The sequence below is a fragment of the Equus quagga genome, unplaced genomic scaffold, assembly GCF_021613505.1.
Source record: "Equus quagga isolate Etosha38 unplaced genomic scaffold, UCLA_HA_Equagga_1.0 73442_RagTag, whole genome shotgun sequence".
Classification (NCBI taxonomy): Eukaryota; Metazoa; Chordata; class Mammalia; order Perissodactyla; family Equidae; genus Equus; species Equus quagga.
In genome coordinates, this window is record NW_025802777.1 from 653,517 (window position 1) to 672,500 (window position 18,984).

The window sequence follows — 18,984 nt, forward strand, 5'->3', positions numbered from 1 at the left end:
AATAACACAGAGATCTTTCACCTGCTTCCCTGAAGTGGTGACATCTTGCCAAACTGAAGTCAGTGTCACGTCCAGCATGTGGACACTGATGCAGATGAGGTGCGGAGCATTCCAGCCACACAAGGGTCCCTGAGCTGCCCGGCTACAGCCACGCCCACTCTACTCCCATCCCTGCCCCTCTCTAACTCTGCCAACCACTAATCGGCCTGTTCCCACGAGGTCCTCACTTTAAGGATGTTCTCTGAAGGGAATCACATGCGTGTCACCGTCGGGATTGGCCTTTCTTGCTCAGCTGACTTCTCTGGAGGTTCGTCCAGGTGTCCGTGCGTGTCCACAGACTGTCCCTTCTATCACCGATGTCTTCTGAAAGGCCCGTCTGCATTTGGGGACGCGCCCAGGTCATCAGGACCGCCCATCCGGGGTAGGAGCCAGGGCCCCGTGCCCAGCCCCCTGCAGGCGCAGACCCAGGCCCGTGCTCGGGAGCGCCAGGTGAGGCTTCAGACTAGGCAGGTGGGTGGTCAGGCGCAGGCGGCTGGGCTACATGGCTCGGGGCGCTGCTGCTGGAAGCCGGCTGTGTCCCTGAGCCCCCAAGGCTCTGCACTCTCTCACTTCCCTTCAAGCATCCCTCCTCAGCTGAACCGGAAGAGAAGCTTCTAGTGCTGTCCACTGAGGGCCCAGGCGGGCGCCCCCGATCCCTGAGATTAGACGGCGTCTCAGGGCCTATAGGCCTGGAACACTCAGCTGGGGACCGAGCCCACACACCTCACGAGCCCACCCCCCATGCAGAGAGAGCACTGGACGAGGAATCCAGGCCCAGCTGTGGAAGGGGACACGCCCCTCATCTCTCGGGCCTCCGTCTCCTCGGCCAGGAGAGGACAGCGCCACCCCCGACACCATCACTGGCACCGTTTCTGTGCAGTGGCATCCCGCACCGACGGTACAGCGCAACGTGGCTGTCAGCACTTGACAGAGACCGAACCGCTGCCAGGAGCCCTCCCCACACAGCAGTTCTCCCCCCAGCAACACGCTCACGCTCACACCATTGCACTCACACTCACACACTCACAATTAGGGTCTGAGCTCACCCCCTGGGCCCTTTATGCTCCTTGCCTTTGATGGGCAAAGATGAGCCTGAGGCAGGAAAAAAGGAAGAGAACACACTCCTGCCCGCCTGTGTGTGACCGCTCTGTCTGTGCATCCTGGTGGCCCTGACCAGGAACTAAGGGTTTCATCTGATTTTTACTTCTTAGGAACAGAGGCTGATGGGCTGCCTGGAGGCGAGGGCGGGCATCTGAGGACAGCAGGAGGCAGCGCTGCCTCCAGAGGGCTTAGGCGGGGGGTGACCCCTGCCTCCCAAGGGCTTCCCCACTGCAGGGTCCAGGGTGCCCCCCTTGCTGCCCACAGGCCCAGAACTGTGGCTGAGGAGTCCCCAGCAGCCACAGATTTCTGAATGTGGGTCACAGGCCATGTGGGCAAGAAGGGCAAAAACCACGGCCCCTGGCGGAACCCCAGGCAGCTGCTCCGGGCAGCACTGACCCCTCCCCAGCTTTACCTCCACTCGTGTGTGTGTGTGGTGGGGTGTGTGTGTGTGTGATCAGCGTCAATTTCCCCAGCTGGACCGTCACTTCCACAGGGTGCAGCCCTTCCCACATCACCCACTCCTGGACTCTGCAGCACAGCCTGTAGCAGGAAGAAAGGAAGGAGGGAAGGAGGGAGGGAAGGAGGGTGGGAGGAAGGAAGGGAGCAGGCTGGAGCTGGCTGGGAAGTGGTGCCTCAGCTCTCAGCTGGGGAGTCCTGTGAAGCCCCCACGTTGCAGGGTGGCCCGTGGTCTGGTACAGGGCTGGACAAGGCCACATGTGGGCCATGTGGCTCTTCAGGGCCAGGGTGAGGGCAGGTGGGCTCCGGGGCCAGAAGCAGGCCCCACCAAATGGCCCACAGGTGAGGACGGCTCAGGAGCACAGGTGGCTCCGTGGACGCTTTGGCACTGGCTCGGCCACGGCAGCCGCGGGCCGGGAGCTCCCGATTCCTGAGGGGCTGGAGCGAGGCAAGAAGCCGAGGCTTCGCCGTCTGCGCGCCCCCGGCAGCTGTCACTTGGCTCTCACATGGCTCACTTTGCAGGTGGATTGCGACTCCAAGCACCCTCATTCGTTGCGTGCTGCCTCCCCTCGCTTGGCCCCACTGTTCATAGCTGACTATTTAAGAGACACAAATTGCCATTGTAATGCGGCATTCACACTTCGGTGGTGCTGGGGAAGACGGGCTGACGGCTCGCTAAGGGACCTCGCTTCCCCGGCAATGGCGGTAAAACCACCTCTCTTCTCTTAAGCAGCGAGTGCGCTTTCACGTTGCAAGAGGCCCCCTCCAGATCATAACTTCCGGTAAACAAACTGCGCAGCTGCATTTCCAGGGGCGGCCAGTGCTGCTCTGTTCTGATGGCCTGTGGCCAGGGAAAGAAAGGCCGTCTACACACACAGCCTCAGAAAGCACCCAAGACCTTCCCACCTGGCTCCGTTCTCCAACCCCAGGTCACCTCCTGATGTCTTCCCAAAGCTCAGAGGCCGGCCTCTCTGTAGCAAAAGCAGAGTGAAAGAAATGATAAGAAATCAAATCTCTGGGGCTGGCCTGGTGGCATAATGGTTAAGTTCATGTGCTGCACTTCGGCGGCCTGGGGTTTGCAGGTTTGGATCCCGGGTGTGGACCAACACACTGCTCATCAAGCCATGCTGCGGCAGTGACCCACACACAAAGTAGAGGAAGAGTGGCACAGATGTTAGCTCAGGGCCAATCTTCCTCGCCAGAAAAAAAAAAAAAAAAACCCACAAAAAAAATCTCTAATGCTTGCCCACAGCTGCTCTGTGCCCAGCACACTTCTAAATACTTTATGAGTATTAATTTACTGGATCCTCAAACCACCTCTGAGGTAGGTACTATTGCCAATCCCTGCATGACAGACAGGGAAACTGAGGCACAGCTCTCTGATCCCTGCCCCTGCCCAGCACCCTGCAGATCAGTACTCCACTGCAACATGAAGCTCCTTAAGGCCTGGACAGTCCTGCAACTCTCCAGCTTGGGCCTGAGGCCTGAGCTCTGCCTCTTCCTTAAGTGACTTCCCGGGACGTATCAGGTCCACGGGCTTATTAAATAGATATGCACATAAAGGGTGTGAGGTTTGTCCTCTCAAGGGAAAGGCCTCTGGAGGGCCTTCAGAGGATGCGTGCTGGGGCAGGGTCAGACAGTGGTGAGCTGGCTGCAGAGGGAGATGGGAATGGGGTTTGAGTCAGAGTGGAGCTGTGGGGGTCCCAAGGCCCTGTGTGGGTGGCTCCTGGGAAGTGGGCAGGCTGACTCTTGGGGACACCACCATGCGGGGGGCCTGAGGAGGGCGAGCAAAGAGCAGATCCACCACCGAGGGAGGAGAGGGTTCCCAGAGGAGGTGGGGTGGGGCTCAGACCAGCCAGGAAGGAACAGGATGGAGAAGACAGGAGGGAGATGAGTATTCAGTTTTCCCTGGGGAAAGAGAGCTGGGTTCCTGGAGGTGATGGGTGGAAGAGGGAGGAGGGGGCCGAGGCGGGCAGGTGGGCAGACCCCCTCCAAGAGGCTAGATGAGGAGTGAGGGGAGGGGAGGCAAGGCTGGACCAAACACTCACCCACAGACAGCCCCAGGCTGGCCCCAGGCTGCCCCGCCCCACCCTTTTTCTCTTGCTACTGGGTTTTGGCGAACAGGCACGCCCTGCTCCAGGCCCGCACTGTCACACGGGAGCCACAGGGGGAGGCCCTCCACACCTGCACCCTGACCTGAGACTGACCTGGAGCCGAGGCCACAGCTGGACAGGGCACACTGTGTACACTGTCGTGACACTGGGCGCCACTGGGCGCCACTGGGCGCACTGTCGGAGGCTGCAGCTGCACCACCACCCTCCTGCCACGCTATGCTGGGGGCTCCAAGGTGGCCCTCAGACAGCTCTCAGGCTGACACCCTAGGGCACCCCACCGAGGCCCTGGGCACCCATGGGCACCCCATCAGAACCCCGAGAGGCCTCCCCGGCCTGTGGCTCCCGAACACAGCCCAGTGGCCCTCGGGTCAAGGAGGGAAGGGCATCTCCAGGTGGGAGGAGAGTCCCGGCCGGCCAGCAGGTGAGGACACATTGTTTCAGTTTTCAACAATGTCCCCAAGCACCTCAATGGGAGGTCGGCAAAAGGTGGCTGATGAAATTAGCCCTGGAAATAGTAGCAGTAGGGGTGTGGCCTCGGCCAGAGGCCCCATGTGAGCACGGTAGGCACCACGCTCACGTGACATCACAACAGCCCCCATCACGGAGCATCTGGGGCTTGGGCTGCCCAGGCCGCACAATGAGAAAGGAGGAGGTGAGGCCGATCCCTGAGCCCAGGCTCCAATGGAAGCTCTTCTTGAAGTGACCAGAGCCAGATGGCCTCCCAGAACCTTCTGGAAGAATGATGGTTCCAGTGTCCTCTGGCGTTTCAGATCTCCGTTGTGTTCACCTTTATCAGTAAGGCTCCTTCCTCGACTTCTGCCCCACGCCACACAATCTGTGTGACCCGGGACATTCTGTCTTGTTTCATCGTGTGATTCCCACAGGGTGAGATGTGGCTGGCAGGACCAAATCAGGAGCAGGGCCATGGGGTCTGGGGGACACGGTGGGGACCAGTCCTCTCTGGGGAAGCAGAGGTGGCTACCTCCTCTGCTCGCGTTGGAGCAGAGGGGACTTCCGCCTGACACCCCAAACGGCCACCAGCCCGGCACGGACAACACCCCCTCCCCAATTCTCAGGGAAGAGCCAGTGGCAAAGGGTTAAAGACGTTCTCTGAAGACCGAGTTCTCTCCCTGTCCCCAGAATGCCTTACATCATGCTCCCAGAACAGCTCGGGAGAGGAACAAAGCTTGTCAACGAGAACACCTGGCAGCACCACAGCGCGACCGCCCAGCCCTTGGGGCCAGCAGGACCGTGCGAGCCCCAGGCTCGGGTTCTGGGGGACTCAGCTCGGCGCATCCTCCCACTCTGGCCACAGTTCCTTCCCTTTGTAGACAGATGGACACCTGCCTGGGCACGGTGACCTTAGACAAGTCGGCAACATCTGGATCTCGTGTGATACGGAGGTGAGGGGGCCAGTGCTGGGAGAAACAAGGGGAGCAGTTTCGGGCTACCTGCTTGGGAACAGTCCATGAAACTGCAGCGTGGTCATCCTAAAGCCCCCACGGCCTGATGGTGGCTGGGATGGCCTCGGGCTGGCCACACACCTCTCGGCCCACTAAGCAGGCGAGGATGTTGCTGGGAGAGCCCTAATCAAGACAGCGCTAGCTAGGGGGGCCTCTCCCCTCCCCCTCCTGACCCTGTGCCCCAGCTCTCGGGCCAGCAGCTCAGCAACTGGGCTGCTACCTTCAGACTCCTGTGAGCTGAGCTGCCCTCGGGCCCCCGCGTCTGCTGCATCTTCAGACAGGGCTTCCATGCTGGGGCCCAAACCCTTCTGGGCCAACAGAGCGATCAGACCCCGGGAGAGACCTGAATCCGCTCAGGACACTTGGACATGCACCCCCAGCTCCCGCAAGAAGCGTCTGGACCAAGAGCTCTCTCTTCCCCGCAGGAACAGACACTGGCCGTCAGAGGTGACACGGCCGCCCACACCATCCCTCTCTCTCTTGTCCTCCTCACAGTGTGTGTCCTCACGAGCAGGCTCCTTCTCTCTGTTTATGCCCATCTTTAACATAGCAGAGAAGAGAACGTCCTGGAAGCTCCAAGGCTCTGAAAGCTCAGGGACAGCAAAACAAGACCCTTTTCCGGCTGTCCCACCGCAACGGCAGCGATGAGGTCAAAGCGCTGCCGGACAACCCGGCCCAGGGTCCCTCGTGGGTACAGGAGGCGCGCAGGGAGACAGACAGAAAGTGAATTCAGACGGCGGGTCTATAAGGATTGCGCTAACCCAAAACAATCCAGGGGTAAGCGGGTGAACCTGGACTGGCCAGGAGTCGAGACCCACAGAAGCTGGGTGCTGGGGACACCGGGTTTTTTTATGTTTGCAATTTCCCACAATAAGAAGTTTTTAAAATTGCACATGGAAGCGTGGTGGCTGGAGCAGGGAGGGGAGGGTGCTGCTGGCAAGGCTTGGGCAGCTTACAGAGCCATGACAGCTTCCCGGGCCGGCGCCCTCACAGCTGGAGTGCGGGGGTGGGGGGGGTCTCCACCATGAGTTTATAAAGCGCCTCCCGGAGGGCTGGCCCTGGGCCCTGGGGCGCCAAACCCCTGTCCTTGAAGTAGTCAGGGAAATACAACAGTTCCGCCAACAAAAGACCCCCTCATCAACATGGGAGCGAGCACGTGAACATGATGTCAGTCAGCAGGCCAGAACTCCAGGCAGGTCCCCGGCACAGAACCTCACAGGAGTTATACAGAAAGGTGGGAGGGAGAACAGCGAGAATGTTCTGGAACTAGGTAGGGGTGGTGGTCGCACTAAATGCCTCTGAGTCATACGCTTTAAGTTTATGGTACGTGGATTTCACCTCAATAAAATCACACCTGTGATCATCTCAGGGGTGGCTGGAGGGGCCCTGGGCTGAGTCGGGGGCGGATGCAACCCCAGGGCCGAAGCACCGAGACCACACCGTCCAGTTCTCATGGCGACACCCCGGGAGCCTCCATCACTTGACCCGCACACACCGCTCCAACCCCCACCACTCCCATGTGTGGTAGCTTGCTCCTAGCATGCTGCCTGCCCTGCCCTGTCCCCGCCCAGGGCTTCCGGGCCCTTCCACAGGGCCAAGCATGAGTGAGAGCACTCTTGCACGTGGAGCCGTGGCCCCCTTCCCGGAACTCTCCTAGATGTCTCACCAATTTGTCCTGACTCCACCTCAACTCACCCGCCTGTAACTGCACCCACCCCATTTCCAGCGACGGCATCTGCGGCAGAACCACCTCTCCAGGGGCCTGCTCCCCGCCCTCGGCCCCGGGCGCTGGGACAGAGCCTTGAGCCCTGCAGGCCCCAGGGAACAAGAAGGCTGTGGCCTCTGTCCCCCCCACACACCCACCCGATGCCACCCATCACGATGCCACCCAACTCATCACTACCTATACTCCTTGGACCAAAACTGAATTAAGAAACGCAACTAAAGAAGTTCCTAGGGTGACCGAGGACCTCCAGAATTTGATATTCCCACCCAGACTCAGCAGCCTGGGTTCTCTGACCTCCATCATCAAGTTACCTCCTTGTCGGAGAAGGTCAGGCCCAACCCTGGAGGTTAAAGCTGGATGGACCTGTCCCCAGGTGATCTCTCACAGGTCCGACCGACAGATTTTGAAGTCACCAGCTGATAGCTAGGGCCACACATGAGGCCATCCCCAGGGCTCTTCCCAAAGCCACTGACTGGAGTAAGATTCAGGCCTGTCCCCAAAAGCCTGATGGACCTCTTCATGACTATGACAATAGGCTCGCGACTGTCTTTACAGAAAACTCAGGTCTTCCTCTAGATGAAGATTCTACTGAAGTTGGCTTTAATTCGGTGTTTGTGAACGGCTTCCGTCGAGATCCTCCCTCCTTGTTGAAAGAACCAGGAGAGGATGGGGCACCCTCCACCCCCACCCAGTCAGTTCAGCTCATCAGCTGGCCAGAACTCTTGATGACGCCACAAAGAAAAAGACAACTAAAATTATGACTTACAGTTTCAACAACTGACTGCTTCCCCTCAGAAGCCATGGTAACCTGAGTCCAGAGCATCGGTTTCTAAAGATGGTTGCCAGTTTTGCAAAAAAACCTGGACATTGGGGGAAAACACTGCCTTAAGCTAACAGACCTTACTCCTCCCATGCTGAGCCTTCAGTGCCCCCCACGGACCAAGGCTACTCTGAGGACGAACACGTGGTTTTTCTGGTCCTTCCCTTTAATGACCTGGCTGAAACTCCCCTTTTGTCAGGAAATGAGGTCTCCCTGTCGTTACTGATGCTGGAGCCACACTCTCCGTGCTCAGCCCCACCGACCTCAGACAACCCCTCCTCAGAGTACAGAGAAGCCTCAAATGGTGGGAGATCTAACGAACCCCTTAGGCTCATAAACCCCTTCCCCGTCCCCTCGGGCCCTCTCCAGGACAGCCATTCCTTCCACTGGCCATTCTGCCCCTGCCAACGTACTAGGATGAGACTTTCTAGAAGAATATCATTCTGCCACCTCTTTTTCTCAAAAGGGGGAAGTTATCCTCGAAACTGATTCAACCACCTCAACAACAAATGGCATTCTGGACGACTCTGCCCGCTTAACAGTTTTTGCCCCGAAAACAAACTTAAAAAATAACATAAACCTAAAACTCCTGGAAGAAGCCCCTGAGAAACTTGGGGTGAAATCCATGACTGCTATTAGTGAATTCGCTCAGCTCCCCCAACTGAGATGCACGTTGACGCCAGGAATCCTCTTCTGAAGGTTAAGCAATGCCCGTCAAATCCTGAGGCTTCCGCAGCAATTAAACCCATCGCAGGAGAGCGTGAGGCACGAGGCCTCCTGGCCCCCTGCACTAGTCCTTGTAACGCACCATTCTCCCTGTAAGAAACCCCACAGGCGAGGACGGAGGTTTGTCCAAGATCTGAGGGCTATTAATAATGGTGTTATCCCTCATCAGCCAGCTGTCACCCTTTCCACGGCAATACCCACAGAAACTAAATTTTTCACCCAAATAGGTACTTATAGAGCCTTTTTTAGCATCCCTGTGGCTCCTGAAAATCAGGTTTTATTCGCTTTTACGCAGGAAGGATGACAATCCCCCTGCACTGAAGCCCCTCCTGCTTTTCACAGATCCTGAAAGCAGATTTAACAGACGGCATCCCTCTACAAGGGCCCACCCTCCTACGGAACGTTGAGGCCTTTCCTCTCTGCTCCCCTTCTAAGGAAGCAGGTGAGCAGGACAGCATCCACCTCAAACTGCTGGCAACCAATGTCGTCAGGTCTCTAAGGAGAAACGGCAATTGTTCAGACAAGGTCAAACACTGGGACCCTGGACCTCAATTCAAGGGCTCCTTTTAGACTCTGACGGGACTCAAATAAGCTTCCCACAGCCACGGGCCAAGGGGCATCCTCGAGGGTCTGGGGTTGTAGCTGGATACCTAGCTTCTCCCTAACCGCCAGCCTCTTTACACGTCACTCGAAGCCGGAGGAAAGTGAGTTGGGAAGGAGACGCCTCCCTGGCTTTCCGGCACCCGGAAGCCAACTTCTCCATCCCCCGGCTCTAGGACCTCCCGATTACCAGCTTCCCTTTCTCCTTGTCAGAGACACGAAGAGGGAGGGAATGCCTCAGGAGCGCCTACTCAAAGGCGCGGAGGGCAACGCTGACCGACCCAGAGCGCGGGTCTCCCTCCCTCCCTGTACGGGAGCCACTTCAGGAAGCAGCAGTGACCATCACAAAGTCAAGCGAGGAAACAGTCACGGGCTCCCACTCGCCATCGCTGTCTCCAGGCAGTGGACGCCTTGCTCAGTACTCACCACTCAGCTCCTTCTTGCAAGCCACAAACCTCCCGTGAAACATCATTCTAACTTCTCCTCATATGACCCCTCCTGCTGAGCCATCTCAACCCTGCACCCCTCCCCCAAACTCCTCCCACCGTCGGACCCTGACCATCACTGTTCACCCCTGGCTGACTCAGGAACCCCTGCTGCTCATGCTGAGATCCCATGGTTTACTGAGGGCTCTCATTTGAAAAATGGTGAAGGAAAGTAATGCCCTGGGTCTGCGGTCACCTCACAGACAGCTGCCACGCTCCGGGGTGCTCTGTGACTCTGGCATGCTTTGGAGACAAAGAGGATTCTTGACCTCAGGAGATCAAGAATGGAAACTGGGTTGATGAGTTACTGAAGTCGCTCCAACTTCCTTCATTGGCCGTGGCCATCATTAAAGTGCCCGGGCGTTCAGGGTCAAATTCAGATGAAACCAGAGGAAACGATTTGGCCGAAGGGGCTGCAGGACAGCTGCCTTACAAGCCCCCAAACCTGAAATGGTTATAGTGAATTTTGACTACGGTCCCAAAGAAGACAATGAAAATGATCCAAAGCGCCCAGTCTAAGGCACCTTTATTGGGCCACTAGCACTCGTACTTTCAGCTCAGTAACTAATCTGCAGTTCGGCCCAAACAGAAAAGCTGCCTTGCCAGAGTCCATGAAAAGACCCCTGATGGCAACGACTCACCAGATGACCCACCGGGCAGCAGGTGAACTTGTACGTTTTAGGAAACAACACTGGTGGGGAAATATTTGTAAGGCTGCCAAAGAGGTACAAGTGACCTGTGCCGTGTGCCCCAGTACCATCCAGCGATAACTATCCAGACAGCCCCCGGGGGGCCTGCCTTGCCTAAAGGCCCTTTGGCAGTGCAGCAGGTGGATGTCGCCCCCGCCTCCCGCCCCAGGCTGCAGTTTGTCCTTGTTCTGGTTTGCGTGTTTTCTCGCTGGGTTGCAGCATCTCTTTGCTGGCAGGCCACCACTTTGTCATTTGCAAAAATATTATTAGAAAAGACTTTGCCCACCTGGGGTGTCCCCGTAGGACTGCAGTGACCAGGGAGGGCATTTCACTGACCATGTTATAAAACAGAGCTGTGAAGTCTGGCCCATTCTACAGCATTTTCCCTGTGTTTATCACTGAGTCCTCTGGACTGGCAGAAAGAACAAATGGCATCATTAAAACTCCATTGGCAGAATTTATGGAGATCTTATAACTAGCTTGGCCTAAGGCACTGCTTCTGCTCCTTTTGGATCTGAGAGCTCCCCTCTTGGGAAAACATGAGCTGTCACCATTGGAAATAATTACCGGGGACCTATGCGCTTGGCTCTCTCTGCTTTTGATATTCAGTTAATGAAATGGGACATGCGCCGAGACTGCAAAGGGACGATCAGAGCTCCTAATAAAACCCAGGCCCCGATGACTCCACTCATAGGTGGAAATTAGTATATTGAGAAGGAGATCTGATCGGTGGTTACCAGGGAAAAGGGGGGGTGGGGGGAGGGTACGGAGGGGGAAGTGGTGTACCCACAACATGACTAACAAAAATGTACAACTGAAATCTCACAAGGTTGTAATCTATCATAACATTAATAAAAAAAAAAAAAAAAAAAAAAAAACCCAGGCCCCGGCAGAGAGGTCTTTCCATCGTGCGGTCCCAGGAGACCGAGACACCAGCACCACAGTCTGCAGCCATGTGGCTTTGTCCACTGGAAACACCTTCACAAAGATTCTTTACAACCTAGGTGGAAGGGTACTTTTAACTAATCCTTGCGCTGCAAAACTTAAGGGGGTTGATTCTTGGATTCATGTTTCTTATTTAAGGAAGGCCCCACAGACCAGCTGCACTTCTGAACCGACTGGAGAATTAAGATTAGAATTAACCGGGACGTGAAGGAGACAACATCTGACACTGACAGCTTCACCAGGATTCAGGACCCGGCCAGTACACATGTGCACACCCCTCCAACCTTGGGGCTGACCCTCCGTAACAGATCTACTGTTAAAATTAACAGTCCCTGGTAATTTTACTGAGCCTCTCAGTATCAATTCGACACTTCTGCTGAGGAAGATCCAGTTAATAACGGGTCATGCTAGATTACCACTTAACAACTTCCCTTAGTACGTACGCCCAAGATGGGGACCAGTCAGTGCCTTACAGGAGTTCATTTCATCTTAACTGGAGTTTTCACCTCCCTCAAGGACATTTTTGTTAGCAAATGAAAAGACAATGTCCCAGGGAATTATTCTTAAATACAGTGCCTGGGAGATTCCCTCTGAATGTGGAGGATGATTCCAAAGGCCACAAGCATCCAGACCCAGAGACCCCCTAGTCACACCGTCACCAGTTTCTCCTCGGTCCTCAATGTTAGGGTAGATTTTAAGGCTCCAGCCCTTAAAACTGCCGACAGAGTAAAACTATTCAAGGGAGCACCTTGTTTCTGGCTGATGCCTCCACAAACATTTCTGAAAAGCCCTGTCCCCACAATGTTCCAACTGCCTGGACCCCCCCAAGTGGTCCTTCACCTCCGGCATCAAGCAGATGCCTGGCCAAAACTTGTAAAAAATGTAATCCCGGCGCCAGCCTGGAGGCGTAGTGGTGAAGTTTGTGCACTCCACTTCAGTGGCCCAGGGTTCACGGGTTTGGATCCCCGGCACAGACCTAGCACCACTCGTCAAGCCACGCTGTGGTCGCATCCCACATAACATGGAAGAGGACTCGCACAGATGCTGGCTCAGCAAGAATCTTCCTCAAGCAAAAAGAGGAAGACTGGTAACATGTTAGCGCATGGCCAATCTTCCTCAGAGGAAAAAAACAGTAATCTCAAGCCAGCCCTGATGGCCTAGTGGTTAAAGTTCGGTGCACTCTGCTTTGGTGGCCAAGGTTGGTTCCCAGTCGTGGAACCACACCACTTGTCTATCCGTAGCCATGCTGTGGTGGCGGTTCACATAGAACTAGAAGGACCTACAACCAGAATATACAACTATGTACTGGGGCTTTGGGGAGGAAAAAGAAAAAGGAAGATTGGCAACAGATGTTAGCTCTGGGTGAATCTTTAAAAAAAAAAAGTAATCTCACCTTTCTACATGAAGCTTCTTGTTATAGTGGGCCCAGATGGTTGTCAGCTGCCCCCTTAATGGGCTGCAGTGGCTGCACTGACCCTTGGTGAGAACGTGTTACTAAGTTCACCTGTCAATGGAAGCATCTGTAAGTGCACTTCGAGCAGTGTGCTACGTGCCCTTCCCAGTACACCTTTCTAAGTGACTCTAACAGGAACCCGGGGCTCAGGACATCTAGAGAGTTGATGTATGGCAGGACAACATCTGTGGGCAGCCACAGCATTCATGTCCTTGTTAAAGAACAAACCCACCTGCAATGTCATAGAGTTAGGTGAGATGTGGCAGCCCCCTTTCCACATCCCACCTCCTCTCCATTGCTAAGAGATTTGTTCCTTGGTTTGGGGCAATCCATAACAAGCTGTTAATGAAAAATTTATCCCAAACCATGGCTAAACTAGCAACTTCCACTGCTCAGGCCTTGGCCCAAGACAACGATCCATGGATTCCCCAGCAAGGGCGGTATTAGAGAGTCGAATAGCACTCAATTATCTCCTTGCAGAACAGGGGCATGTATGCCATAGCCAACACCGCTGCTGTGCCTGGGTCAACACTTCTGGTGAAGCTGGACTAGAACTCAAAACCTAGAAAAAGAGCACAGGACCTCTCTGGTCCAATGTCTTTTAATAGCACCTCTGGTTCTCTATCGATAGTTTTAGCTGGCTCCCTTCACGACTAGGCACCTGGTTAAAATCAGGACTTCAAATATTGATAATGATTACTACCGGAACATTGCTATGTGTGATTGTGTTTAAATTTCTTATGCTAATAATAACGCAGATCTGCTCCAGATTATGGTCACTCAGTGGATCAAAATGATAAAAAGGCTCATTCACCTGGGCCTTCAAGTCCCTCGATGAAATTCCCAGATGAGGAAATTGCCCAAGAGCCATTTCCTGATGGCCTCCTTGTTACTCAAATGTGGCCTAACCCTTATGACACTGACTCCTTGGAATAACCATCGGAGATTAAAAATTTCCCCAGTGTCGGACACAACTCTCTGGGACAGCTCTAGCCCAGCAACGTGGGACTAAGCAAACCTATGGTCGATCAGCAATGCTTTCAGAGAAAGAGCTTGATCAAAAGGGAAAAGTGAAATGTGAAACGAACGGAGTTACTTATGTCACGGGTTTTAAAATAGAGCCAGGAGCCATTAGGAAAATGGGCCTTGTGCACATCCTCACCAAGCGGAACCGTGAACTTCTGAACCGGGCCAAACCGCAGGTATTCCAAGGACGCTGCAAGAACACCCACAGCCTGTCACGGCGCTGGACCTTCTGCTCCGGACAGTCTCTGCAAGCAGTCCTGATTAGCCAGGCTAGCTTCCTGCTGCTGGCCCCAGTTAAAATTCTTTCTAAGGGACTCAAGCAAGCCTCCCCCTCTTTAAAAACCCTAGCAGGACTACTTGGGTTTCTACCTGAATAGGTGGTTCCCCAAATTTCAGCTATTTTTAGGTTAACAATTGTGAATGTACAAATACCACTAATGGTAAATTTTATGTGTATCTTACCATAATAAAAACTGTTTAAAAAATAATACACAGGCAGGAGTACACCACAGGCTCTACAGAAGGACACTCGGGTGACGACCCTACTGAAGCACGCAGGCAATGGAAGTGCAGAAGTCAGGATGGTTGGCTCTAGGGGAGCTGTGAGTGGGAGGGGCACACGAAGGGGCTTCTGGGGGACTGCAGGGTGCTACTGCCTGGCCTGGCTGCAGTGCCCCTCAGAATCCTGCATGAAGCCACACACTGGTTCTGCATCTGGTTTATGTGACTGAAGGCTTGAGCGCCCACACCTGAATGGCCCTAAATGTTGCCTAGGGCAGCTGGTTGCCCCCTTCTGCTGCCCCTCACCTGCTCCCTGACTCTGGCAGACTTGCCCATCTATGGGCATCTGAGTGGTTGTGTGAGCCCCAGGGAACTGCCAGCTGGAGCATCTGTGACTGCAGATGCTGATGGACAGGAGGAGGAGGCGGGGCCAGGCCCTGCTCCCAGCCTCCCACGTCCTGAGGTGCCCGTGGCAGAACCAGCAGGAGGTCCACTGGCACTGGCAAGGAAGCTCCTTCACAGGCCCCAGCCCTGGTGGCACGGAGCTGAGGTCACAGGGGACACTCAGGCAGGGAGGGGTGGGCAGCAAGGCTAGTCTGTGTCCAGAGCCTGGCGAGTTACTAAGCCCCACAGCCCCCTGGCTATCCACATGGGACGTCATGCAGTGGGAGGGCATCCAGCGAAAGGTCAGGGCAAACGGTGCCATCAAGGCCGTAACTGTGGTGCTGATACTGAGAGTGGGGATGCCCGTGGTGAGGGAAGCAGGAAGGAAGGGAGAGAGAGCTAAAGTTAGTAAACACTAAAAATATACCTATGTATCATCAGGTCAGGTCTGGAAGGAGGGCGCCTGCCAAGTGCAATCCTCCCACAGGCTCCTTCTCGAAGGCCCCCTGACCCCAGGGGACCCCCTCAGCCTGCACCCCCCAGGAGAGCCCCAGGTGTGTGTATGGTGCATTCCTAAGTAAACTAGGGACCGGCTCTGATGCAAGACACATGCATTGCATCTAGATTTAGACTTTTTGTTTGTATAAACCAGAAAGAGACAATTTAAAGCAAACTACTTAAATTTTACAACATAATATAACCAATAAATCTACTATGTTCTCATATAAATGCTTGGCTTTTAAAACGCATCCTATTTGCTAAAGTCCTATTCAGTGACAATAAAATGGAAATCTGGAAAATATTTTCCAAAGATTTCTTCTATTTCTTATTAAAAAGTACGTAAAATCTCATAGACAAAAGAAGAAGGAATCATATAATAAACTCCCAACCACAATCACCAACCTCAGTGGTTCCCACCCTCAAAATGCTTGTGTATGTCCTTCAAACAAGGACATTCTCATTTGCACCCCCACGTTCACTGCAGCATTATTCACAATAGCCAAGATATGGAAGCAAGCCACATGTCCATCGATGGATGAATGGAAAAAAATGTACACACACACACAATGGAGTAATAGCCATAAAAAAGAATGAAATCTTGTCATTTGCAACAACATGGATGGACCTAGAGGGTATTATGTAAGTAAAATAAGACAGAGAAAGACAAACACCATATGATTTCACTTATACGTGGAATGTAAAAAAACAAAAACAAATGAACAAACACAAAACAGAAACAAACTCATAGATGGAGGAAACAAAGTGGTGCTTACAGAGGGGAGGGGTCGACAGGGCGGACGAAATAGGTGAAGGGGACCGAGAGATACAAGCCTCCAGTCATAAAACAAAAAGTCACGGGGACGTATCGTACAGTGTAGGGAATACACTCAATAATATCGTAATGACTTTATATGGTGACAGACGGTTACCTGGCATGCTGTGGCGATCATTTCACAATGTATGTAAATGTCAAGTGACTATGTTGTACCTTTTAAACAAATATTCTATGTCAACTATACCTCAATTAAAAAAACACACACAAGGACCTCCTGACAGCACGGCCTCGAGCTCGGGGGTGAACGCTGATGCACCGTGAGCCCCAGCCCTCGGTCCCCATTCCTGTTCTCCTGGGGACCCGTGACATCCTTGAGAGCAAACCGCTCAGAATCAGGTCTCTGGAGTGCCCTACGAACAACACCCTACTCACAGCCAGAATCAGCAATAACCCCTCAGTATCGTCCCGTCTCCTGAGATCGTCACTCCCCTGCCGTCCTAGCAATGCTCGCGTTGTCCTAGTTCGTCTACTGGAGGAACAGTCCAGACTGAGACAGTCGGCGTCTCCATCCTCCTTGACTACAGGTTCCTCCACCACCACGCTCTTTTCTGACAAACTTTCTGCTGAAGAACCAGGCTGTTTGTCCTGCAGAGTTTCCCCCAGACCAGAGGACACTGTCTGGGCCTGTAAGTGAGCAAAAGTGAGGCCATCTTGTTACGCTAAATGGCCCCAGCCTCTCCTCTGTGTGACCACTTGCTGCCACTGCACGTACTCTAAAACATTCACGTGCTCTCCTGATTTATGTATGTACCCCCCGACAGCTTGATCAATTAAAAGTTCGCTCTATGGCTTTCTCTCCTGACCACAGGCAGGAAACACACCTACAAGGCATGCGTCACAGCTGACAGAGGATGGAACAATGTGATCCTGCAGCCCGTCACGCCTGGAGACCAACATCCCTGGACCCCTCCTCACTGCCCATTTCCCAACGAACTACCTCAAGATTCTGGAATCCTCGAAGATGGGTTTTTGAGACATTAGTCACCTATCTTCCAATTTGCCAGCTAATCTAATTAAACTTCCTTCCCCGATCCCTAACTCACTGTGATTGACTGGCTCAGACTGCAGCGAGCAGAGCGAGCCACTGCTCCCTATCAGGTCCCCACTGTCATTTAACGTGTGCTTCTGTCCCCTGCGTTTCTGTAGACTGGCACTAGCTCTACAGGCTTTCTCCACTTCAGAGACTCTCTCTCTCCTTCTTGCCAAGACGTGCTCACGGGCAGCGGCACGTTCTTCCTCCAGGAGGCACGTACGTCTGCTTGCTCCTTTTTGTGACGTTAGCACCTGTGCATTTTCATCGCCAAGGTCCCTTATTTCATTAGGGGTTGCACAACGGTGTTATCTGGATTCCACCGTTCCTTCTTCATTTATTTTTTCTCTGAAGAGAAACTCACCTTCATGAGCTCTCGACTACCCTCTGGCAGGGAGGGGTCTGGGGCGTCGGGACAGGAAGGGCAGGGCCGATGCGTGACTCTTGCCCCTTCGCTGTCTTCCGAAGAAAGAGTCGGTCCCCGGCAGCCTCCCTAAGTCTACGGTGCCGTGCTTCTCCACAGCACCACCCTGAGACACACGCACTTGGCCGTTTCACTCCTCTGAGCTTCCACCCCTGGTGACGCTTCTTCACCCACGTGCTGAGCGCCAGCACAAGCCAGGCGCAGAGCCAGCAGACAGGCACCCTGGTGAGTGGAGGACTCCATGCTACACTCGGTCTGTTTCCCTGTTGGACCTGACGCGCAGATCAGCAGCACGGCATGCCGTGATGAGAAATGGGGGCATGGAGCTCAGGCTGGGCAGGCTCAGGGTGGGGGCACCCCATCTCTGCCTTTTCCTTCTTATACCAGCTTTGACACGAAGCTAATTTCAGGCACCAACTCATCTCAGGCTCTCTGCTCCAGGACAAGTGCTGTCCTAGGGCCTTTGGCATGTGGGAAGACCCACCCCTCCTCTGCCCCCCACACACAAATACCAGCCAGTGTTTTAAAATAAAGTGCTGAGCTTTGCAGAAATCAAAACATGGTATGAATTACATAAGGTGCATCCTAGGGCCGGCCTTCTTATGTAACAAAAGCCAGTGAGCACTCAGAGTGGCAGGAACTCATTAGAGAACCGAAACCAGCCTGAAGTCTCCCACTGCCACACTGGGAATATCCAAGTACTAAAATAAGTGACAGGGCCAGCCCTGGTGGCCTAGTGGTTAATGGTTAAGTTTGGCACACTCCACTTTGGTGGCCCGCGTTCAGTTCCTGGGTGCAGATCTATACCACTTGTCTATTAGTGGCCATGCTGTGGTGACAGCTCACATACAAAAAGAGGAAGATTGGCAGTGGATGTTAGCTTAGGGCAAATCTTCCTCCGCAAAAAAAAAAAAAAGAGTAACATTATAACCCATTGCATAAAACAGAAAACCATGAGCCACTGGGATAAGTAAATCAATGAATAAATGGAAAGTTTGATGAGAAGCTGGGTACAGTACTGGGGTCCCAAAACCACTCCCCCAACACAATCACTCTCACGAGAGCTCTCTGTATCAGGACAGATAGAAACCCTGCAGCCTGGGCAGGACACAGGGACAAGCAACATCGATTCTATGATGCTCCTGCCCAGGAGGCGTCACCTACACTCAATAAGAGGACCCATCAGAAACCCACGGGGGGGGGGGGGGGGGCCTGCAAGATCACTGGCCTGAGATGTCCCCAGTGTCAGACTCCCAGGCATCAAGCATGGGCGGAGGAACTGGTCCAGAGCAAAGGGGACTAAAGAGGCACAAGGACGGGTCCTACAGCCTGAGGGTTAGATGGCAGTGGGGCACTGTGCCAGTTCTCTGACCTGAGGGCCGCCCTGCGGTGCAGTAAGAGAACATCTCTACTGAGGAAATGCACCCTGAAGCTTTCAGGGTGACCAGCATCGGGTCAGCACACTCTCACATGGTTTGGGAGGACATGCTCTCTGGACTTGCAACTTGTAAGTTTGAGATTGTTTCAGAAGGAAAAGCAACATAATCCCCATCACAGCCGTTACTCCCACTGTACAGGTAGGTAGGAGAAGGCTCAGGGCGGCTGCTGTCTGCCAAGGTCACACGCCTGGTTGAGCCACGTCTCCTAGAAGTCACCTCCTGGGGCC